The sequence below is a fragment of the Coenobita brevimanus genome, chromosome 110 (assembly GCF_032717465.1).
Source record: "Coenobita brevimanus isolate Jiangsu-jjx chromosome 110, ASM3271746v2, whole genome shotgun sequence".
NCBI classification, from domain to species: Eukaryota; Metazoa; Arthropoda; class Malacostraca; order Decapoda; family Coenobitidae; genus Coenobita; species Coenobita brevimanus.
The window spans coordinates 17,496,797-17,523,800 of NC_137063.1; the positions used below are offsets into that span (position 1 = coordinate 17,496,797).

The 27,004-nt window shown below is 40.8% G+C and overlaps 1 pseudogene; it reads right to left on the minus strand.

Moving 5' to 3' along the window:
- Positions 1-26,085, minus strand: part of LOC145417503 (uncharacterized) — a 93,117-nt pseudogene extending 67,032 nt beyond the window's left edge.
- Between the last annotated feature and the right edge of the window lie 919 nt (positions 26,086-27,004).

The following is a 27,004-nucleotide window of genomic DNA, read 5'->3' on the forward strand; positions in this document are numbered from 1 at the left end:
ATTGTTTACTCTTGATGCTACTAGACGATTATACTAAGCTTCGCAGGGAACCCGAGTCGCTAAACAGTTAGATGAAGTCTGAAATATAACTCCCCACTTCTAAAATCCCTCCAAGGTGGCATTAAATCATCTGTAGGTAGCAAGTACTAAAATCAAGCAAAAGAAAAACTGTGCAGCCCCACTCCATTCTATTGGCCTAATATGCTTACGGTCATCAGTGTTCACTGTCATTCATGTTTCCTGTAATAATTCACAAAGGGTCAACCAGATCACTTGCTCCACTTTTTGCAATATCTGGTTCTATTATGCCCGCGGAAACCATTCCAACTGACCTCCTTAGGTTATCTATGATGGAGTATGGAGCAGAGTACTTGCTTGTGTCTTTTGAGCATTTCTCACATTACTGTGTTCTCGTGGCATTTCAAGACAAGACTGCCATAGCAGGTGCTTCATTGATAATATCTTGCCCATTTACTAATCCAGCAACTATGTTACTGTGAATGGTTCTGAATTTATCAACAGACTTCTTGCTAAAGTTATTCCTTATGATCCTGTCTCAAATATCCTTGAAGAAAGAAAATCACAAGGTGTTAGAATGCTCGAAGTACTTAAGTTCTCAGAACACCTTTTGGGATGTGTGGATACAAGTTGCAACTTCTATCAACAGTTGCATTAATAAATCCATCGGCGAAACTCCATTCTTTGTCTCGTATGAATTTGATAAATATTTCTAATATTCACTGATAATATCAGAACCAAATCCACTTCATAACCTGGACGAAAATGTGAAATTGAAATTCTCAGACTTCCTGAGAATATACATGTACATAAAGGCTAATCTGGCTATGTCTAAAAAAAGATATGATAATCGCCAGCTTAGCTCTGCTTCACCTGTCAGTAGGCTTTTAATGTTGGAAATTTAGTGTTTGCTCTTTCACACACCTGGCAGAGATGGTACATTTTAATGGTGGCAGCTGACAAGAATCCCCATCATCTTCCTTTCGTCTGCCAAGTATATTGATTCAACTACTCGAAATTTAACTTAGCTGCCCTCCCCGCCCGTCTCACCCGGTCAGAGTGGTAGTTCATTATGACGTGTGAAATGAAACTGTAATGGTGGCTGTCTGTTGCCCACTCTGCCTGAGCAAACTTGTCTACCACTACCACTGCATGCTGCTTGCCAGTTATACTGAATTAGCCTTGACTCCACCCCTACTGACGCTCTTTCATCTCTTCAGTCTTCACCCCGAGCACCCAACTGTGGTGAGCGTGAGAGTGTGGTTCCATTACCAACCCAGCACATCTTCAACCCAAGGACGTTCCTGAGTCAGCCAGCTGTTGTGTTGCCAGTATCAGCCAGCTATTCTGTTACCAGTGTCTGTGCCAATACTGCCATGAGATAAGCGGGTGCGCGTATCTACCCAAGAATTTGCCTCAATATTCCCTGCACTACAATTATCATATGGGAATGAACCATCTGCTGTAATTTTAAGAGGTGAGGGAGAACTATTCAGTGTAATAAAGTTTCTGTTGTTCACCATCAGAGTATTTTATCTCCAGATTAATATTCCATACAGACTCATTTTAAAGGCGTGTCTGTATAATTTATGTATCGTCGTACTTAAAACAACTTTGCCAGATCGTTTCCCATGCTCATAATTCTCTTTTTGTCACCTTCCCTTTCATATGAACTCTTAATTTGTAAATATTTTGTATATAAAATCCTCTTTGTTAAATGTTATGTATATGAAAGTTTATTTTTGATAATAATTCCCCTTCACTTGTATTTACTTGCCTTGATATTTATGTTGTGCCATGTGCCTATTTCTCCCACCTTATTTCTTCACGACATTTCCTTACTTGAAAAAGCTTACCTAGCCTGAAAATTATAAAGCTTCTGCCAGAAATGAAACAGAGTCAGGTTCCATTGAGGCTGAGTACCCTCATGACAATCTTACTTATTTGAGAAGTGGTAAGGTGTACAAAACGGAAATTGTTCCATCAGCTAAGCCTCAGACTTTCACTTCTGACCAAATACCTGTCTCTGTTGCTTTAACTAACTCTTCCAGTATTGATATTTCAATTCCTACCCCAAATACTTCTCCCTTACCTTTTGGTAGAGACTCACTTTTACCATCCTATTTCTGTGTGCACACTAATTATATTTCTTTAATTCACTGATATTGAATTTCACGTGGGCTCCTTTCATTTCATTAATTTAACAGTAACTTTAACTTATATATTTCCTTGTTAACTAGTATACTCTTATTGTTATTACAGTGGTCACCTACCCCTCATACTATCAACCATTTGTTCATTATCCACATATACGAGTTTTAACAATATTATTTTAGTATTTTAATTGTCATTTAACAATCTCTGCTTCTATAATATGTTCGGGAGACATCTTGTCTAAATGAGGGAGAATTGTTACGTGTATGAGTGTATAATTTTTTGTCTGCAGCTAGTTGCATGATGATGTATATGCTTAGATATATAGCTGTTGGATGATACAGTTGCAAGAATATACAGTGTAGCTGTTGAGAGTCTGTTGTGACTAGATCAAGGTATTTTCAAGCCCGGCTAAGCGTGATTATCACTGCGCTATTACGTGGATATCTCTTGCTCATCTCCATCAGAGAGCAACATAAAAACAGCCAGAAGGCTACTAGACGTGCAGGGGGTAGGAAGTACCGTGCCTACAGTCTAAGTAAACTGCGTAAACGCAGTGGAGAAGTTTCCCATCCTGTTTTTCTGTTTGTTTGCACTCACTGAACTCCTACTGCACAGTTAACCTGGCTGGGCTGGTACAATCACATGAATACTCTGTTGCCCTCCAAGAGCAGCATAGAGACAGCCAGAAGGCAAGCAGACACGCATGAAGACATCATGGGGGAGTTTCTCACCCTGAGTTCCTGTTTTCTTTTACCATTACTCAACTCGTACTACACACACACACCTGTCGCAGAGTTGGTATACTGTGACCTTGTGAAATTATTTTTACATCATGACCTTGAACCTTGACCTTTCCTTGTGATATTGACCTTTGACTGATGGTTCTTGAATTTAAGTACCTTTATCTTTGTTTAAATATGAACCCTTCCACAAAGTGTAGTCTGTTTGCGGGAAATATATGTTTAAGTTGACTTTACCATTAGACCTTTACCTTTCACTGTTCAAAAAACGGAATCATTTCATTCCTGCCCGACTCTTAGACCTTTTTTATAAGGTTGGTTCAAATCAAATCAAAACTTTAAGTTGACCTTTCCATGTAATTTTGACCTTTGGCCTTTCACTGTGACCTTAGTCTAAGATTGATTATGTTGAAAACTGAATCCTTTTATTCTTGCCTTATTCGCATCCCCTCCTTAAGTTTGGTCTAATTCGTATAGCTGATTAAGTTGACCTTGCGCTGTGATTTTAACCTCTGATATATTGTCCGTGGGTGCCCCTCAACCGTTTCACCAACTTTATATGAAAAAAAAAAAAAAAAAAAAACGTATTTGAGTTGTATTGTTAACAGTTACTCACACAGGTCGAACTTTGACATTGCAGTGCGATTCTGACCTTTGAAAGACTGATCTCTGAAGTGAATCAATTTATTCCCGTCTTACTGTCAACTTTTCACCAGGTCAAATCTGACTCGGCCCTGTGACCTTGACTTTTGACCTATCGTTCTTAACACAAACACACACACACACACACACACACACACACACACACACACACACACACACACACACAAAGATCAAATTATTATAACCGCTCCTCCTTCGCGAGGATGACACTATCATCATTAACCTTCTCATGGTCAAGAACACTCTACTGTTATATAGGTGCTAATGTAAGACGATTTTATTCAGATAAGAGTGGGCTATAGGAGCTTCAGCGTTACTATTGGCATCATTAACTGTCTAATGGTCGGGAGAAGTTTGTGTTTCTAATGCAGCTAATGCCAGATGACTTTAATCATTTGAGTGCGTTTAAGGAGCCTGATGGAGTTCAGAATCACCTAAGGATGGGAAAATAAAAGGTAGAAGACTATTTGAAAATACATCGGTGTAATGTGGTATAGTGGAGTACGATGTGACGCTGTATAGTGTAGCGTTGTGTAAAACTGGTTATTGTGGTGTGAAGTGTGGCGTGGTGTGGTGTAATGCGGTGAGATAAGAGGTGTACTGTTGTAATGTCCTATAATGTGGTGTATGTGGTAGTATGTGGTGTTGTCAGATGCGGTATTTGTTGTTGCTGTGACCCCGAGTCCACCTGAATCGTGAACCCCGTGGACTGGAGGCGGAAGCAACCCTTCTGCAGTCCACAATCCTGCCTTCTGGGAACAGGGAGAGAGCGGAGGGACCTTTGTACAACTGGGCTGTGGAATCAGCCGACCATGTCAGTGCCACCACATGCCGGTATAGTGAAGTGTACTGTGCTGCAGTGTCGTGTCGTATACAGCAGTATGGTGAGGTGCAGTGTGGTGTGGTGAAGTGTGGTGTGGTGAAGTGTGGTGTGGTGAAGTGTGGTGTGATGAAGTGTGGTGTGATGTATTGTACTGCGGGCAGTTGTGCAGTGGTATGAGAAATATGATAATAATAATGTGCGATGAGGGGCGTAGAACGAAGGAGTATCGTGAAATTACAGGACAATAACAAGAAATAAATAAAATAGAAACATTAACAAACGAAAGTGATGGCCAGAAAGGGAAAGAGACAAGGAGAATGAAAAAGAAAAAATAAGAGGAAGTGCAAAAGGTTTTAATGTTCGGAATTTTATGAGAGACAAAGAATATATATATATATATATATATATATATATATATATATATATATATATATATATATATATATATATATATATATATATATATATATATATATATATATATACTGTATATATATGAAACGAAATGTATATAACGAATGTATAATTCCAGCTATGACGTATGGTTGTGAGACCTGGAAACTGACAAAATCGATGGCAAGTAAATTAATCCGTTCTCAGAGAGCAATGGAAAGGTCAGTTTTGGGAATATCTTTAAGAGGCAGGAAACGATCAACTTGGGTAAGAGAACAGACTAAAGTCAAAGATATTATAGAAGTTATAAACGAACAGAAATGGAGGTGGGCAGGCCATATAGCAAAAATAAGAGATAACCGATGGAGTAAGAGGCTTACTGACTGGACACCAAGAGAATGTAAGCGTAGCAGAAATAGGCTAGACAGGAGATGGAGATGAGATAGAGAAATTTGCAAAGATTGGCTCAGTCAAGGAATTCGTGGAAAAGGTTGGGGGAGGCCTTTGTTCAGCAGTGGACTAGTTATGGCTGATGATGATGATGATGATGCCGAGGTATCTATATAGATATATATATATATATATATATATATATATATATATATATATATATATATATATATATAAGTTTTAATGTTCGGAGTTTTTGTGAGAGACGAGGAAGATCTCTCTCTCTCTCTCTCTCTCTCTCTCTCTCTCTCTCTCTCTCTCTCTCTCTCTCTCTCTCTCCATATATATATATATATATATATATATATATATATATATATATATATATATATATATATATATATGGAGCCTCTGTGGTACAGTGGTAGAGTGTGCATTTTCGTACACGGGTGAGCCAGGGTTCGCACCTCGCCAGGGTAATAAACTTTGGGAGTGTTCATCCAGCCATGTACTACTTTGGCGGACACAAGGGGTGCTGTGGTTGAACCAGTGTCTCTTACTATAAAGTATGCTTGCACCCAGTCAGCTTGCGCTGGCCTACTACACTTGGTTCACAGACTACACACACATCCAAAGCTACTCCAACGCTACAAGCATACCTACAAGCACTTCTAACCCGACATACAATCTACCAGACAGCCTAAGCTACTTGGTAGAGATACATTGGCTGTATCGTCCCGACTTCGGTCGGGATAGGCCGGTTCTGCAGTGGATACTCAAACGGCTGATGATGATGATGATATATATATATATATATATATATATATATATATATATATATATATCAATCAATCAATCAATCATTTCCTGTGGCACCCTCGGGGATGCATAGGGCCTCGATGAACTTACACCACCACATCCTATCTTGTGCTAACTCCTCAAGATCTCCCCAACACTCATCTCCAGCTTCCCGTCTCATTGTCCTCACCCACGTCTCTTTTGGCCTTCCTCTACCTCTCCTACCAAGTGCCACCCACCCTGGTGTACCTCGTACTATTCCCTGCCTCCTATACACATGTCCTAGCCACTTCCATCGTGAGAATCTAACATATTCATCGATCGGCTACACTCCCGTTATTTCTCTAATTCTACTATTTGGTATCCTTTCCCACCACTTAACTCCTAATATTCTTCTAAGTGCTTTATTTTCAAACACCAAGAATTTATTTTCCATAGTCACTGTGCTGTACCAAGACTCGTGTCCATAAATTAAGATACTCCTAACCATTACCTTATAAAGTTTGATTTTTGTATGCACAGAAAAACTGTTATTATTCCAAATATTTTTAAGCATTCCCATTGCCTGATTAGCCTTCTTTAACCTTTCCTCGAATTCAAAGTTCAAAGAACCATCCTTGGCTAAATAAGTACCTAAATATTTAAACCTATCAACTTGCTTTACAACCATACCTCCAATTACACATTCCTGCGCATTTTCCATATTCATATTGATTATTTCAGTTTTTCCACAGTTAATAACCAAACCCACCTTGCGACCTTCACTCACCAAACAGTCCAACACTCTCTGCATCTCTTCTGGCCCATCACATATATATATATACATATATATATATATATATATGAGAGAGAGAGAAATTATCCTCTCTTGTGTCCGCCTGCGCAATTTATCGTATATTTCTTCATCAAAGTGCCATTGACGAGGCTATCATTGGACGGGACTTCCGACTTCCGTGACCCTGGATGGAGATCTGAAGGTTCTACACGATCCACTTTCGTCCCTTTCTCTCTACTCCTTCGTCCCCCCTAAAACCCACCTACTTCCACTTACACCTTTCTACCCTCCTATACCACCGTCTCCGCTTACACCCCGTACCCCTCTTACACTTCCTACTCTCCTTCCTCTTGTCTGCCCTTCTACCCATGCCCACTTACAACCTCTACTCTCCCTTTGATCCTCCTGTCTGCACGTAAACCAACTGTTCCTTCACATCACAATGTTCTCCTTCACACCTTCCTATCCCCATAAGACCCTCCTGACCCTCGTAAACCCAGCTCCTACCCTCCGCATGCCATCTCTAATACCTTTCTGTCCCTTTGACACCCCTCGGCCCTCCCTTATGTGTATTTGGTACCTGACTTCCATAAAATCATCATAAACTAGAAGTAAACATTTTACTCTAAAATCATTATAAAATTTAGGATTGGAGAAAGTGCAAAAACAAGAGATGAGAAAGCAGTGCTAAGGGGTCACCCTTCATATATCATACTGCAGAGGACCGAGCTTGAGGGAAGCGAGGGGAAATTGGTGACTCATAAAACACGAAGCAATCATTCTCTTCCATAACATACAGCTGAACTCTTGATTTCTTGTGATGTTAATAGCTAGGAGAGACGGGGGATGGAGAAGGAAAGGGTTGAAGAAAAGAGGACTGTGGGGGGAGGGAAGATGTGGAGGGGATAGGAAGAGAAGGAAACTGAATGGGAAGGAGAAGGGGGAGGGAAAAATCGTGGAGAGACGGAAGGTAAAAGGAAGCTCATGGACAGGGATGAAAGAGCAAAAGTAGCAGCGAGAGAGTGACTGGACCTGGAGGGGAAGCAAGAGAGGGAGGAGAGGGAGGAAATAGGGTGGAAAGGGAGGGATGAAGGAAGGAGAAATGAAACAACTATATATTTAATTTAAAAACTTTCAGGTTCAGTTCCTCCTACTTCTCGTATGATTTTTTTTCTTTTTCGTATTTTTTTTCGGCTGAAAAAGGATAATTTAGAAAAACCGAAAGAAATTATCAGGGTAAGAAAATAAGATAGGAGTAAGTAAATACTACAGGAATGATACTTACGTTGGCAACATAGCAAAAACGACACTTACAAGGAAAAAAAAAATACTCTTTAGAAACATACGGGAGATTATCAACAACTAAAAGAATATGGAACGACAAATATGTGGAGTGAAGAATGAAAGCATATATGAGACACGAAAGTCGATAACGAAAGAAATCAATAACTGAAGGAAAAGAATAAACTGCGGTCGGAAAAAATATCTATAGTTAACCCATTGGAGCCCAGTGTCCGGAATACTGGACAGAACTGGGATTTTTCAAGTCTCTACAGAGTAGGGAACTCCCGGGTAGGGACCTATGAGCTTCGCGACTATAAGCCGATAGGCGGAGGGCGGTACTCTTAGTACCCACCCAGTGCCATGCCTCGCCCAGCACCCCTGGGATCCAATGGGTTAAATTTGTCTTGACCATCCTAAACTAGCATCCTGTACCAACTAATGTCACACGACAATACTGAGCTGACAGTCATAGCTGTCTGACTGTAAATAGGTACAATAAAATATCTCATGGTTTTGTTAACTTTGGTATTACAGTACATTCGAGCAAGGGCCAGATTATTTTAGTCATCTGCTACAACATTCTTAATTATTTGGAAACAAAAACTGCGAGTTAACTAAAAATGAAGTGAAAAAATTCGACCACCTCCTAGTCAGAATAACTCCAACAGTTAAGGACAAACATATCTGATGAACATAGTAAGTCATAGGAGATACCGCCATGAGTCTGAGAGTGATGTTCGGAGGATCCCCAAATGATTATCTTTCTTCTACTCGTCAGAAAATGAATCTCTCTCTCTCTCTCTCTCTCTCTCTCTCTCTCTCTCTCTCTCTCTCTCTCCGCAGTCCACCATCAATTAATATTCTTTTGATGGGCAAGGCGGGGTATTCTTACCTTATAATAACGCCTTCAAAACCAGGTGTTGTGGGACATTCAAAGACGGATTTCAATCCATGGCTTCATCAAATCCAGCGTATGATCTGGGGCTCCGTCCTTCAGCACCTCTCTCTTCAACAAGTCTGGGTTACATATGCGTTTTGTTTTGGCTTGCCTAATCTTTCACCCCTTTATGGTTGGGGTGGCTCTAGGAATCTATTCCAGCTAAGAGCACATAAATTTATCTATTTGGGCAACTAGTAGAAGGCATAGAAAGTAATACTAGCTTTTCTTACTCTTTCAAATTCAGGACAACTCTACCGTGCTTTTAAAACTAATGGTAGGCATTTCATGTTTTTGGTTGGCTATCTAGAAGCTTCAGTGCTGAAGCGATGACTTTTAAGCCTAACTAAAACCGGATGATTTACTTAGTTCATGATGCATCACTAGAAATTCTGGATCATACACCTGTTTTGTTCAGGCCGATGTACTTTGTCTTTATTCCAGTGATGCTAAACATTTGATTTCAGGTTTGGAAGAACCCCTCGCAGTGAACTGATTGGAAATTGTATCTGATAATCGGAGGATTATATTGATGGCTTTTATTAGTAGTATTTTTGCTATCAGTGAATGATATTACTTGGGATCGTATTCTACAGTACATAGCTTTCGAGATTTCGTAAAACCTCTTTTTTGGCAATTTATTCAGCACATTAAACCTGAATATCCTCTGTTATGGTGTCAACGGAAACTGTTGCAGAATTAAAACGACATGACAATGGGTATAGTATGGTAAGTAAATTGCTAAGGTAATTTATTTATTATTTGTAACCTACAATGAGACCTTTAGTAAGTTACTCGCTACTTCCATATCACAACTCTGCTATTTAATCATCACGATCATGTATTTTTATCTATTTTATTAATGCTAACATCAGACAGTTATATTTAGTTTTGGTGAGGCTTTCGAATTAGAGCAGTTAGAGATAGCCTTGAATCGGGACTAATATAATATTCTATTCCAGCTAATATGAATTACCTGTATTTCAAGGAAGTTGACTGCAGCACCAGTCGAACAGGGCGGTACTCCTAAGGAGGATGGAAAGCTAATGGCCGAAAGAGCTGGAGCTCCCGATTCATCGGTCCTTTGGACACTTCTGACCATCCCCTACGCTGAACCTTTCAGTGCTTCAGTAACACAGAGAGTAGGTCACCATACTCTCGTATGCAACTTTAACTACATACACATACGCACTGCATAGTAAGCTTCCCACTATAAATAAAGGAAAAATGGTTTCTCAACACCGAGCCGCGGAGTCCCAGGGGGCTGGGAGGGGGGGAACATTGTCTGACTCTATCTATCTATAAACCTAGGCTGCTGCCCCCAAAGAAAGGGAGGTAGCCGAGACAGGACGACACATTCCCAATTTATTCATCCTCTCAAACACATTCATTCGCATCTTAGCCCAAAAGGGGAGAAGTGACAGATCCTCACCGCACCACACTGCACGAGGGTCAACTGCGCAGAGCAATCAGTGACATCCGCAGCAGGGCCTGACAGCAGAGCTGGTTTATCCCTGCCACATCATAGTGGACCCATCCCCTTACCTGCACCTGACCTGATCAGCTGATCATACCAAATGAGGGAGAATATCCCCTCAGGGCTGCGTCATCATCAATTCATTCACAATTTCTCTCCTTTCATTTCTATCACACACAGCCACTCTTCCTTGTTCAACAGACATCCCTCTCACATCCAACGCTCTTTTCACACTGTCCATCCATCCTATTTGTGGTCTTCCTTTCACTCTTACACATCCCACATCAGATCTAGTTATCTTTTTCACCAATCGCTCATTATCCATTCTCTCCATATGCCCAAACCATCGCAACACCCTCTGCTCAATTCGATCAGACATCTCTCCAGAGCTGAGTTTATTTGACTCTCTGTCTTCACAACTAAGTGTCCTCAACATTAATACTGCATCAGAAATTACTATTCTGGGTGATTTTTAATGTCCATAATGTTGAATGGCTCATTATTCAGCCAGAACTGATGACTCTGGTCTTGAATGTAAGCTATTTGCAGACTCATTTAAATTCACCCTGTTAGTTAGTCAACACACCCGTGTACCAGACAACCCTGATCAAAATCCCCACCTATTGGACTTGTTTCTAACAACCAATTCTGATAATTAAAATGTCGAAGTGAAGTCCCCTCTCGGATCCTCGGATCACTGTCTGATTCAGGCTACCAGTTTAACACCTACCACACCCTCCTGCTCTGAACCTGTCGTGGTGACTAAATGGCACTACGACAGGGCAGACTGGGAGGGACTTCAAAATTTTCTCATGGATGTTCCTTGAACCTCCTTTTTCTCCCAAGATGCAAATTCCACATTGGGCCACATACAGGTTTCATTAAAGTCGGCATGGAAACATTCATTCCCCATCATATTTACAGAGAAAAATGTAATTCTCCTAAACGATTTGACCACAGTTGTGCTGGAGTAACAGAACATAAAACAATAGCCTATAACACTTATACAAGGACCAAAACCAAAGAAGCCCTTAACTATTATAGAAATATCAGAAACCATGCCAAAACTATTATCAATATTTCTAAATCAAACTTTCTACATAGACTAGTTAACAAACTACTAACAACCCAAATGATAACAAAATATTCTGGTCAACCCTTAATTAATTCAAAACTAACTTCACTACCACCTCTTCCATTCTACCGTTACAGTCCCCCCAATGGAAATCTATTAAGTGACCCACGTGGAAAAGCCAACCTTCTTGTTGACGTATTTTCAACAAACTCAACCCTAAATACCGAAAATCACAATATTCCTGCACTTGATGTTCATTCCCCTCAAATACCTCCTTTCATGATTCACGCCAGATACGTACAAGCTCTCTCAGCAGACAAAGCTACTGGTCCGGATGAAATTCCTTCAGTAGTACTTAAAAATTGCTCCTCAGTGTTGGCTCCTGTATTGGCAAAATTTTTCTGCTCATGCATCCGTAGTCTACCTCAAATTTTCCAGCCTCTAGAAACGAAGCAAACATCCATCCTGTTCCTAAAAAGGGGGGAACTTCTGTTCCATTAAACTATAGACCAATTGCAATAACTTCCGTTCTCGGTAAAGTTTTTGGGATACTAATTAACAAACACATAGTCAAGCATCTAGAAATCAATAAATTAATGAATGATCAGCAGTATGGATTTAGACAAGAACGTTCAAGAGTAGACTTTCTTTGCCTACTTATGCATCAGATTAACAAAACAATAGATCAACACGGTCAAACACACACAATAGCACTTGACATTTCAATTGCATTTGACAGAGTATGGCACCGGGCCTTATTGACTAAGATGTCACACTACGGCCTTGCATCACTGGTTCCTGTAATTTCTTTTTACCTTCATAATAAAAAAATACGGGTCATGGTAAATGAAATTTATTCTCAGTTTTATACCATAAATGTTGCCGTACCTTAAGGATCAGTTTTGGCTCCAACCCTCATTCTCATTCATATAAATGACCTATCTATCACTCACAACCCAATACATTCTTATGCTGATGACGCGACCCTTCATAGTTCTTTCACATTTAGTACCTCTTTTACACAATTTGATATTATAAATTCCCAAATAAACATAGCAATTTCTTCGAACCAGGACCTTTCTAAAATTAGTCAATGGGGACAAAAAAATCTGGTCTCATATAGTGCTCAGAAAAAAATACATTAATTTCTCCAACAGAAAGAATACTTCAGACTCTCAAATAAATTTAAATGATGTCAATATTCCCATATCCACTACAATTGATATCCTAGGTGTTACTCTAAACCCCAACCTAAGCTGGACAGCTTATGTTAAATCCCTTGCTATAAATGCATCTAAAAAATTGGGACTTAGTACAGAGTTCATGAGTTCTTCACTGACGAGCAGATGGCCACAATATACAAAAGTTATGTGCTTTCTCAGATCGAATACTGTTCACCACTATGGAGTGGATGTGGAGCGGTTGCATTGAGCCGGTTGGACAAAATTCAAAATAAAGCCATTAGATTAATCAATAATCCTGCCATTACGCAGGACCATCCTCCATTATCAGTACGCAGAGATGTTTCTTCTTTAGCATTATTTTATTGATATTTTTACCGTCAGTGCTCCGACGAACTGGCTTCAATTGTGCCTCCCCTTCACATTTTCTCCCGAAATACTCGGGCAGCTGGGAGTGCCCATGAACTCACACTCTCTCCCCCGCAATGCAGAACGTCTGCTTATCAAAATTCATTTATCCCCAGAACTACTACTCTCTGGAATTCACTTCCTGGGAGTTACTTCTCCAAAACATTAAATCCACTTCAATTTAAACCAGTTGTTATAATATTTTTATGAATGAAAAATGCCTTTAGGCACAGGGACATATTTTTTTTTTGCTTTGTTTTTCCTTCCTCCTCTCAATATCTAAAAAAAAAAAAAAAAACTCCAGTTCTCCGTCACACTTTATCATTTCTCACTCAATCCATACGTGTCACTCCATACATACTCCTTAGACACCTCATTTCCATTACATTCAAACTTTTCCTCTCTGCTACACCTATATTCCATGTTTCAGCCCCATATAACGCAGTCGGTACCACAACACCGTCATACAGCCTTCTCTTTATATCCATTCTAAGTGAACGACATCTAAACACTTTTTTCATTCCTCCCAGAACCTTTCCTACTTCATTCATTCTGTACTTCATTTCTGCATCTATTCTTCTGTTCTCAGCTACATGTGACCTTAAATACTTAAAACACTCTACCTTCTCAAGCAACTCACAATTCAAAACTACATTCATCCTCCTCCCATCTACCAACCTCATACACTTCATCATTTTACTCTTACCCTCGTTTACTTTCAATCTCCTTCTATCACACACTCTTCCAAACTCCTCTACCTACTGTCTCAATCTCTCCTCTGAATCAGACACCAGTGCATCATTATCTGCAAACAGTAAGCTGCTTCAGATTCCACTCTCTACCATCAGATCTCCACCTAACTCTTGCGTTCACCTCCCTTACTATATCATCCATATAAATATTAAACAACCAATTCGACATCATACATCCCTGCCGCAGCCCCACTCTCACGGGAAACCAATCACTCACAGTATTTTCCCACTCTTACACATGTTCTACTATTTACATAAAAATTCTTCACTCTTTTTAGTAACCTGCCATCAAGTCCATACAATCTTAAAACAGTCCACAAAGTCTCCCTATCAGTTCTATCATACGCTTTCTCTAAATCCATGAATGCCCAAAACACATCCTTACCTTTTGCTAAATACTTTTCACACACCTGTCTCACAGCAAACTCCTGATCCACGCATATCTTCCCTCTCCTAAAGCCACACTGCTCATCACCAATCACTCCCCCCATACCCTCTCCAACTCTCTTAATTAACACTCTACCATACACCTTACCCACAATACTCAACAGACGTATACACCTAAAGCTAGCACATTCATACTTATCACCCTTAAATTTATACGACAGGACGACACAAGCACTTGCCCAGTCAATTGGCACCATACCTTGCAAAAAGCACACATTCAGCAATCTTACTAACCAGTCAACAATAGTCACTCCACCACCTTTCAGACATTCCACAGCACACCCATCCATACCTACGCCTTTCCCTGTTTTCATCTTCTTTACTGCCTCCTGCACTTCCTCCTTTGTGATCAAAGAATCATTGATCTCACCTAACACATTTATTCCTTGCACCCTTCCATCCTCCACAATCTCAGCCTCCCTTTCCTCCCTCCACATTTAACAATCTTCCAAAATACTCCACCCATCTCTTCCTTACTGCATCCATCTCAACTAAAATCCTTCCATCCTCTGCTTTTACTCGCTCTTCCTCCTCAGACTTTCACTTTCGCACCCTTTTCACCTCCTTCCAAAACATTTTCTTATTCTGTTGAAAATTCTCAGTCAACCACCTACCCCACCTCTCATCTGCTGTCACTTCAGCATCATGCACAGCCCTTCTCGCCCTATTCCTCTTTTCCTTATACCTCTTATATGACACCTCATCCTTCCTCTGCAGCCATATTTCATATGCACGTCTCTTCTCAGCCACAGCCATACTTACTTCCTCGCACCACCATTCACTTCCTTTTCTTACACAACCACCCATTCGTCTCACACCACACACCTCTCCCACATGCTCCATCACAGCACTCTTAAACAACTGCTATTCCTCTTCCACTCTGCCATTTTCCTGATCTTTCGCTACGTTCCACTCATCTTTCAATTTCTCCTGATACTGTATCATTTTCTCTCTTTTATCCAACTCATTCACTTTCAAAACCTCCCTGCCACACCTAACCCTCCTAGCTCTCACCCATCTCTTACCTACTCTTAACTTTCCCTCCACCAGGTCATACATACCTCCACCCTCGCAAAATTCTCATATCCAGCAATGTTCCTAATACATTCCTGGACACAGCCACATAGTCCATCAATGCTCTATCAATAACCCTTCCACTCTCTATCAATAACCCTTCCACCCTCCTGTCTCACCCATGTATACTTTTAAATATCTTTCTTCTCAAACAAGGTATTTCCTATCACCATCTCTCACTCTCTGCACATCCCTATCATTTGTTCCCCATTTTCTATTCTTCCAGGCACACCATGCATACCAATTGCACTTCAACTGCTTCATTTCCCACTCTAGCATTCAAATCTCCCATCATTACCACATTCACATTCGCTCCAAAACTCTGCAGACACTCATCATCATCATTCCAGAAAGATTCCCTCTCTTCTTCATCCCTACCACTACCAGGCCCATATGACTCACAAATACCCACAACTCACGTTCAGATTTCGCTTTCACCCACATCAGTCTCGATGACACCACCTTCCATTCAGTCACACACTGCTGTACTTCCAGACTCACTAACAAGGCCACATCTTCTCTTGCCCTACTTGTATCAACACCTGACAATCTTCCAGTCACACTTCCAAACTTAGACTCATCTTTCCCTTTCATTTTTGTTTCACTCAAAGCTAACACATCCAACTTTGTTCTCATAAACATTCTCCCAATCTTCTCCTGTTTAGCCTAAATCATACTACTGTACATCCACACACATTAATAAACCCAGTCTTCAGGGTACGGGAATAACTCAATCCCCCATCCCTTTCTCTTATCTGTCTCTCATTAGGAACTAAAAAACAGAGGAGGGGGTCCCTAGTCCCCTCACCCCGCCCCTTTTAGTCGCTTTTTACGACACCGAGGAAATTGGGTGGTAGCATTCTTCCTAACACAACCTGGCCGCAGATTAGTAGTACCACCCCTTACATCACCTCTCTTCCTCTAAACCTCACCTTTTCTTCCTTACTGAGATTCAGCTGTCTGAGGCAACTGATATCAAACACTTCTCAGTACCCTCCTACTTTCTCATCACTCACTTCATAACCAAAGGCGAGCGTTGTGTATATGTAAGCAACATGTTTTGCTGTTGTGTTCGTGAACTTGATTTTTTGTGAATTCTCTACTCTCTGGCCTCGGCTATCCTGTCATTCTCTAACTAAATATATCTGTTTTGTGTATTTATCCCCCAATTCTACTGACAATGAAAATTCTTTGACTGTCCTCCTTTTAAGATGGAACACATACTATCAATTTCTCAATTTTCTGATATCTCATTACAAGGAGATATCAATGTTCACCACCACCTTTGGCTCTCTTCTCCTTTCTGATCCACGTAGTGGACAAGCCTACACCTTTCTATTCTTAATGACCCAGAAATGCTAATACAGCACCTTACCTGTATCCCTGACTGCCTTAGTAAGAGTCCCAACACACTTGACCTCTTCCCAACAACTAATCCTTCTGCTTATGCTGTAAATTTTTCCCCTCCATTGGGCTTCACAAATCACAACCTTATCATTTTAACGTGTCTTGTCGCTCCAGCAAGGCCTGAGGATCCTCCTAGTAAGCGGCAGCTTTGGCACTTTGGGGCTGCTAATTGGGAGGTTCTCAGCCAGTACTTCTTTGATTTTCCCTGGAATGATTATTAATTCCATGGCAGAAAGCCTTCTGTGTGTGCCTTGCATATTACAGAGGTTATTTCCTCAAGCAAAAAAACATACGTTCCTTTTACTTATCCTCTGACTAATAAAAAAAAAAAAAAATCATTTAATCACGCTTGGTCTAATGCTGCCCACAACAAGGAGAAGGCCTATATAAGGTAACGGAACCAACCCACCCCAAAATCTCATCTCTTATATCTTTGCCCAGAATCATGCTAAGTTTGTTCTTCACTCTGCTAAGTGTATTTTCATTCATACTAAAAGCTCTGAACTCTCTGACTCAAATTCTTCTTATTTTTCCTGGCACCTTGCCAAGAACCTTTCTAGAAACTACACTTCATCATCCTTCTCTCCTCTTTTCTACTCTGAGGGCTCTGTAGCTCTTTCTTCTGTAGAAAAAAAAAAAAAATCTTTGTTCAGACTTTCTCCTCTAGTTCCACCTTAAGTGATTCCAGTGCTGTTCCTTCATCACTGCTTTCCTCTGTCTTCTTCATGATTGACATTCAAATTTCGTCAGTTGATGTACTTTATACCATCACTGTCGTCAATACTAATGGGGTCCCTCCTGTTGTCCTCAAGAACTGTGTTTCTGTGCTTACATCCTGCCTAGGTAAACTCTTCAACTCTTGTCTGTTAACTTGTTCCTTTACTTCTCGCTGGAAACTTGCTGTCATTCAGTCTGTCCCAAAGAAGGGTGACCATTCCCAGCCCTCTAACTATCCCGCAATTGCTTTAACATCCTGTATTTCTAAAAATTTTGAAACGATTCTCCCCCCCCCCAAAAAAAAAAAAAAAAAAAAAAAAATGAAGCACCTTTCCTATTGTAACCTTCCTTCCGACTGCCAGCATGGGTTCCACCCGGAATGCTCCACTGGCGATCTTCTCATCATCCTTTCGGACTCTTGGTCATATTCTTTTCTGGACTTTGGCGAAAGCTTTGCCACTGCACTGGACATCTGCAAGCCTTACGGTCGAGTCTGGCATAATTCTTTAATTTCCAAACTACCCTCTCACGGTTTCTATCCTTCTGTCTTTGTCTTTATCTGCAGTTTCTTTTATGGTCGTTCTGTAGCTGCTGTTAGAGGGCCACTGTTCACCTAGAGCTATCAATAGTGATATTCCTCAGGGTACTCTCATTTCACTAACTTTCTTCCTTCTATTCATTAATGACCTTCTAAGCTGTACATCTATCCCTATCTACTCATATGCTGATGACTCCACCCTTGTCCTTTCCAATCACTTCTCGCAGGGATGAGGCTATGGCACACCTAATGTGCGACTTGGCTGATATCAACGACTGAGATAAAAGTAAGCTTGTGTTTAATGCATCAGAAACTCAGTTCTTACATTTCTGGACCCACCAAAATCTTCTTTGTTAGTATCTGCTAACTTTTGCAATATCCAGCTCAATCCTGCATCATCTTGAACATACTTGGGATTTCATTCTCTCCGGATTTATCTTGGAAAGATCATATTACCTCTCTTGTAAACCTGCTCCCAAGAGATAAGGTCTCCTTAACCTACTCCTTGCCTTCTTTACCCCTGCACAGTTGACTCCATACAGGAGTTTAATTAGCCCCTTGTGTAGAGTACAACTCTCACGTGTGGGGAGGCTCCCCACATACAGCTCATCTCATCAAGGTGGACTCAAAAGTTTGTCATCTCGTTAAGTTTCCTTGTCCTACTTCTCTCGTCAGCCTGTTCGTTACACTGTTCTATCTTTATCTCTTCTATCTGCTTGTATCTCTGTACTACTACAGTGGGAGCGTTGCGCCCGTCTAACAGCAAACTCTCATGTCTATTCTGTCGTTCTCTCTAATGCAAGAGACAACCGTTACCCCCTGTCCTTCATGTATGCAATAGGTTAATTCTGGAACTGTCTTCCTTTCTCTGTATATTCCACTGAGCGCAGTTTGTTTAGGCAACTCGAAATGAATGGATATTGAATTTAGGTCTCTCTTCTTTTGTATTTAAAAAAAAAAATGAATGAGAGTCATTTGAGTCTAAGCGTATTAACCCCATCATTACGAGGAGCGTATCCTAAGCATAATAATATTGCCTTCCACTACATAGACGAAAACAGACATGACGCCTTGAAGCTGAACACGTTATAGCTCCGCGTAGCCCTCTCCTTTTTTTCATTTCAAATTCATCGCAGACGGCTGTTCACACACAACACACACACACACACACACACACACACACACACACACACACACGCACGCACGCACGCACACGCACACACACACACACACACACACACACACACACACACACGCACGCACGCACGCGCACACACACACACACACACACACACACACACACACACACACACACACACACACACACACAGAGCAAACTCTGTCTGTCTCTGTCTGTCTGTCTGTCTCTGTCTGTCTGTCTGTCTCTGTCTGTCTGTCTGTCTTTGTCTATCTGTCTGTCTCTGTCTGTTTGTCTGTCTCTGTCTGTTCGTCTGTCTGTCTGTCTGTCTGTCTCTGTCTGTTCGTCTGTCTGTCTGTCTGTCTGTCTCTCGTGTGAAATGACGTCAATTATCACGCCACTTGCACGACAATTGGCCATTCCCGGATATTTTGCCGGATTGTTAAATCTAACTGGAACTGACACAGGCCTTCATGTCTCCATCCATTACCATGATGCCTGCCCACTCTGGTTAATATTCACGTGCTTCAGCACAGATGGAGTTGCTTGGATTATATATACACGGACTTAGGAAAGGAGAAGTACTTGACTAGATGTTGTCATTTTGTCTGTGTTTTTCAGTAGTCAATTGACACTCCATCTAACAGGGTTATCCTGCTGGCATCTATAAAACAATAACAACAAAGCCAACAAGAACAGCAGCAACAAAAGGAATTATGTACCTATGAAATGGAGTGAGAATTACAGGGCGACAGTAGGGTGGTCAACAATCCATAGTTAAGAAATAATAGTCTATAAAGTACTGCTCCACAAGGCTGCCCTTGTTCCATTTGACAAAATTAATAGACATCACAGGCAAAATTTTTGCTCCTTTTGGAAAATTCTAGAGGTTGGACAAAAAGTCAGATTTTTGTGTTATATGTATGAAATTCTGACTGTGCAGTTATCTGGGTAGCCTACTAAAGTTTTGTCAAAGACTATGTTTTTTTTTTTTTTTACAAGATCTGTCTTAATGGTTTTAAAATATGCCTCTGTAATTGCAGTGTTAAGTTGCACACTGTCCACCTTTCCTGCATTTGGACTGCTTCTGTTTTGCGTGCATCACGATTTCAATTCCTTTAAAGTGGAGGTCAGTCAAGAATAATCATGAGGATCATTTCAAATCTTTAATTAAAGAGTATGTACTGCTGAGTACAGTTTTAGACTTTAAACAAGTTCAAAGTTTCAATCTCAAACTTCTTTTTGAGAGGGCTCTTACTGCTTTAGTCTATTGCAGTTGAGCACGTGATAAAGATGTCAGAAGCTCAAAGTTTCCAATCTGTGTGGCTGGTTGGAAGGCCAGAGAGAGAAATCACTTGCAGTGGACTTGTCACAAAATACATGTCTTAAGGACTTTACTGTTCTCTCATTATGTAGAAAACAACACTGTCAAAGAAAGTGCCAAATTAGCTTTCAGGGCTACCATAATATACTGGGAGAAAACCAAAATACCAGTACAAAGGAATGACTCATGTTAGCGAAAGCTGTTAAAAATATGTGACGAATATTGACTGCTCAGTAGTGTCCGTCAAAGAAAACCTGAAATGCAGAGGTTTAACCCACCCCATCCCGACATTTTTGAACCTTTTTTTTTTTTTGCTCAAACATCCGCTTTTGGTGAGAAACATCGAAAATTCATAGAGAAATCGCTCACCTGAGGTTTAAAATACTCGATCCAGGTACGAGTTCCTCCTTACCTGACTGGGTTTGCTAACAGGCTGGCACCAATGAAAACGAGTTCTATGGGAGGGTAACTATTTTATCCACTCATAAACAGTATTTATTTATTTACTTGGTACGAATTTATATGTAGTACAAGAGTATATTGGTTTTCAAACAGTAATATAGGCATTATAAGCATTGTTTCACTCACTAACTCATCACAACTCATGACTTTTTTTTTCCCACATTACCTGATCGTCATTTCTGACTGTTTCTTCCTCTAATGCTCAGTAAACTTTGTCCTCCACATTTTCATCGATTGGGGAATCACTATGGCCCTGAATGTCTTTATTGGCCAGGTCACTGGTAACAGGTGAACTGCGGTGTAAGGCATTGTCCCTGCTTGGCATCTTGTGGAGGAATAGAGGAAGGTGTCCCGAGTATACGTGCCAAAAATCATTCACGAAATCACTCGCGAAAATTGAAAATTGTGCAAATTAGGGACCTTGCAATGTTGCCGCGTTAATTAACGTCTCTGGGATACGAGTGCACATCATGTGAGGACGTGAATTCACGTCTCCGGGACGTGGCGGGTTGAGGAGCAAATGTTTCTTTATGAACTCCAGTCTTTTTGACATATTGAGCAAAGATGCTCTTTAAAGCATGAGAAATGAAGAGGATAAAATCTTCCTTAAAGTGCATCATGGAGACACGTCTAGTTGCAGCATGAGTTCTATTAAAAGAAAACCTTGGCAGAAAATGAAAAACGAAAGCAAATCAGACCTGGGCAGGAGGAAGAAGAAGAAAGAAAAAGGAAACAAGTTACCTCTAAAGAAAGGAAAAATGAAGGAAATCTGAGTGACGGCAGTGAAGGGAATGCAGATTCGGAATCAGATGATCTTTTTGTTACAGATGGACCAGCAGAGCCTATGAAATCTAGGAGCCTTAATACAGTTGCGACACCACATGTTGCATCAACATTAGACAGGAGTAATCTCTCTGATCATAAGGCAATGCTGGTCACCAGTGCTGTAGCAAGGGCTCTAGGTTCTGATGTTACTGATCTGTCATTATCAAGAAATGGTATACGTTGTGCTCGAATTAAAAATCGAGAAATGAGAGCTTCAAGAGAGAGAGGGATCATACACAGATTCATCTATATCCCTTCTACTGCACTGGGGTGGGGAGCTCATTTCTGATTTTACGGGTATCAAATCTGCACAAGAGGACTGAGTGGCCATGTTGGTAACAGGACCTGAACAGAAAAACTACTTGGTGTACCAAAGGTAAACAGCAGTACTGGTGCGGGACACGCCAAAGCTGGCACTCAGCTTCTGGAAGACTAGGGTCTGAAGTCACAAGTCAAAGGCTTGGTATTTGATACCACAGCTTCAGATACAGGTTTACGGTCAGGTGCTTGTACATTGATAGAGGCAACCCTTGGAAAGGAACGAAGAGGGTTAGCCTGTCGTTACCAAATGCTTGAAGTTCTCGTGATTTCATCAAATGCTGTGACTAAAGCCCTTGGACCGTCATCTGGTCCAGAAATGAAGTTATTTAAATGTTTTAAGAAATTCTAGGGCATGATCGATCAAGAAGCTTTTCAGCCAATAAATATGTATATTGTCACACAAGTATTTTTGCATAGGGAAATTATAACATACTATACGCATGCAGTAAATGAAGAGCATCTTTTTGAATATTACAAGGAAATTTTAGTGCTGTCTCATATTTCTAAGCAGTAAACCAGATGGGGAATACAGATTTCCTGTCCATAGTGCCATACACCATGCTCACTGGGGGATAAAAGGAATATATGCCTTGAAAATAGTGCTGTTTAGAGATCAGTTTCAGCTCACTGCTCGTGAATTAAATGGCTCACTGAAAGTCTCCCTGATATATGCTACTGTAAGTTCTGGCATGAAGCCCATATCCCACAAAAGGCCCCTTTCAATGATTTGAAATTGATAACCATGCTTCAGTCATACCCTGATGGCAATCTATAAGGGAAGGCTTTAAGAGCATTTAAGCGACATCCGTGGTATTTGTGTGAACACCTAGCACCAATGGCTCTGTTTGACGACTCTGTAAGCAATGGAACAAAGGCTGCAATGGCTGCAAACTTAAAGAGACTACCAAATCCAGACTGTACACATCGCATCCCAGCCACAGATTTTAATCCTAGTCATCCATTACAAGCATATATTACAAGCAGGTCACTGAAACTCTTTCACCTGGTAGATGTAGACAATGAAGAGTTAGAAATTGTAGAACAATACCCTGGTACCTGGCTCGCAGAAGACACTTATCTTGCCATACAGAAGAAAATCTGTGCAATAAAAGAAATGAATGATTGTGCAGAAAGAGGCATTAGTCCACTTGAATTTTACAACAGCACACTGACAAAAAAAATGAAGACCAGAAGCAGTTCCTGTTACAGTCAGAATTCATAGGCAAATTATCCATCTTCTAATAAATCTGCAGTTTTGCCACAATAAAGTGCTTAAACCTTTCACTGAACTCAGTTTACCTAAACATTTTAAATTTAATTGCATAATATTTAAAAGTTGTATTTGCAAACATAGTAAGTAGATATTGCATAATTTATACCATCATTATTGTTTCATATAAAGTTTAAAGTTGTTTATGAATTGTTAATAATGAACTCACGTTTATACATTCCTGTTTTATGCACTTAAATGTTGTTAATACATTTGGTTTAAACAGAGGTTATTCGAATTTTGTTCACTTTCCATCGAGTATCCCCCAAAGCCTTCATATTGTGCGACCAATAAATATTTATCAAATCTCATTACATTTTTCCCAGATACACGACATCTCAATAGGAACAGTGGTAGCCTTGTAGAACAGCAAAATCCATTTTATATTTATTTTTGACCACCCTAGGCGACAATTATGTGTAGATTAGTGCTTGAATCATTTAATTGAGCATACAGAGAGAGAGAGAGAGAGAGAGAGAGAGAGAGAGAGAGAAATACTTTTTGTGTCCATACTGGTGTGTGTGTGTGTGTGTGTGTGTGTGTGTGTGTGTGTGTGTGTGTGTGTGTGTGTGTGTGTGTGTGTGTGTGTGACGGGGAAGGCTTGATGTATAGAGAGATACAATCGGCATCAAGTCCCGTCGCTTCTCCTGATTCTCTCTCTCAACGAACTTTGCAGGTCAGTGTGTTGGACCTGCAGCAAAGGATGCTTATGACGTTGATCTGAGGCGAAATGAAGTCATCAGTGTCGGTAGCTGAGGATCCACTACACTGATCAAAGTGCATGGAGAGAAAAGCAGGAGAGGCGACAGGACTTTTGATGCTGACTATTTAGTGCAAGGGATAGGATGCAGAAGCAGTGATTTAACAGTCCCTCTTCCCAGACACAAACACAAACACACCATCCATGCCACACAGACTCCCTCTCTCTCTCTCTAAGACTGGGATTTGGATTAAATACATAAATATTTATTTTTCTGGACGGCTCGGAATTAAAAGTGCTTAATCCAACAGAAGGGTGAAAACCTCCTTGACCTCACTTCTGTTCATCTGGTGCCGGAGATATGTGGATAGACATATGGAGGACAGGCAGATAGATGACAGAAGACAAACCAACACAGAGACAGTAAGATACAGACAAATGAATGGATTGATGGATGGATAAAAAAGAGTGATAATGGAATGGACTGAGAGATGGATGGAAAGACTGACCGATGGATGAAAAGATGGAAAGGTCGGTGGATATAGAAATAGATGAGTAGAGAGATAGATCGATTATTAAACACACAATCAAGCATCTAGAAATCAATAAATTAATCAATGATCGGCAGTATGGATTTAGACAAGAACGTTCAACTGTAGACATTCTTTGCCTTCTTACCCATCAGATTAACAAAACAATAGACAAACACTGTCAAACACACACAATAGCACTTTACATATCAAAAGCATTTGACAGAGTATGGCACCGGGCCTTATTGTCTAAGATGTCACACTATAGCCTTGCATCACTGGTTCCTCTAATTACTTCTTACCTTCATAATAGAAAAATACGGGTCATGGTAGATGGGAATTTATTCTCAGTTTCATTCCATAAATGCTGGTGTACCTCAGGGATCAGTTTTGGCGCCAACCCTCTTTCTCACTCATATTTATGACCTCCTATCAGTCACTCACAACCCAATACACTCTGATGCTGATGACTCGACCCTTCATAGTTCTTTCACATTTAGTATCTCCTTTACACAGTTTGATATCATGAATTCCCAAATAAACACAGGAATTTCTCTGAACCAGGACCTTTCTAAAATTAATCAATGGGGACAATCAAATATGGTCTCATTTAATGCTCAGAAAACTAAATACATTAATCTCTCCAACAGACTCTCACATAATTTTTAATGATGTCAATATTCCCATATCCACTACAATTGATATCCTAGGTGTTACTCTAAACCCCAACCTAAGCTGGACAGCTTATATTAAATCGCTTGCTAAAAATGCTTCCAAAAAATTGGGACTTATGTACAGAGTTCGTGAGTTCTTCATTGACGAGCAGATGGCCACAATGTACAAAAGTCATGTACGTTCTCAGATCGAATACTGTTCAACACTGTGGAGCAGATGTGGAGCGGCTGCATTGAAGCAGTTGGACAAAACTCAATATAAAGTCATTAGATTAATCAATAATCCTGCCATTACGCAGGACCTTCCTCCATTATCATTACGTAGAGATGTTTCTTCTTTAGCTTTATTTTATCGATATTTTTACCGTAAGTGCTCTGACGAACTGGCTTCAATTGTGCCTCCCCTTCACATTTTCTCCTGAAATATTCGGGCAGCTGGGAGCGCCCATGAACACACACTCCCCCGCAATGCAGTATTCATTTATCCCCAAAACTACTGCTCTCTGAAATCACTTCCTTGGAGTTGTTTCCCACAAACATTTAATCCACTTCAATTTAAATGCAGTTGTTATAAATATTTTATGAATGGAGGATGCCTTTAGACGCATGGACTTATTTTTTTCCCTTGTTTTTCCTTCCTCCATTCATTATCTATAAAAAAAATAAATAATTATTAAGAATACTTCGCCAGTTGCCCCTCTTGACCTCTCACTCGCCCAACAACGGCCGTACAGACCATGGTGTTGAGCACTGTATCATCACTGCCGGACCGCCCTGTTTCACCCATCCCAGACGCCTTCCCCTAGAATGACGTCAGGCAGCGGAAAAGGAGTTTCAGGCGATGCTCAACGAGGGCATTGTGCGGCCGTCATCAAGCTGCTGAGCATCCCCTCTACACATGGTACCGAAGGCACAGCAGGGTGAGTGGAGAGCATGTAGGGACTACAGGGCACTGAATGTGATGACAGTTCCTGATAGATACCCCATTCCCCACATCCAGGATTTCCACCACCAACTACACGGCCGTCGTGCTTTTTCCAAGATCGATTTAGTCAGTGTGTTCCACCAAACCCCTGTGGTGGGGAAGGACATCCCCAAGACAGTGGTAACCACCCGCTTTGGCCTGTTTGAATACACAAGGATGAACTTCGGCCTCAGAAACGCCGCACAAACGTTTCAGATATTTATGGACCAGGTTGTCAGGGGGATGGATTTCGTCATGGTGTACATCGATGACACCCCTCATCATTTCCGAGTCCCCTGAGCAGCACAAAACACACCTCCAAATGCTGTTCCAACGCCTGCAAGACTACAGGTTGCATATTCACCCGGTGAAGTGTATCCTTAGTGCAGACGAACTGGATTTCTTGGGCAACAGGGTAATTGCCACAGGTATCATGCCCCTCCCACAGAAGGTGGACGCCATTAAGGACTTTCCACGCCCTGCTACACCTCGCAGGCTCAGGGAGTTCTTGGGGATGGTCAGTTATAATCACAGATTCCTGAAGGGAACAAAAAAGACATCTTCCAAGCCTCTTCAATGGACCGCACAGTCAGACCATGCCTTCACCGCCCTCAAAAACCACATCGCCACCCCACCCAGCCTAGCATACCCATCACCAGATGCCCCCATCACACTCACCACAGACGCCTCTGCCGAAGCTGTGGGTGCAGTCCTACAACAACAAGTCAGTGGTGCAAATGTG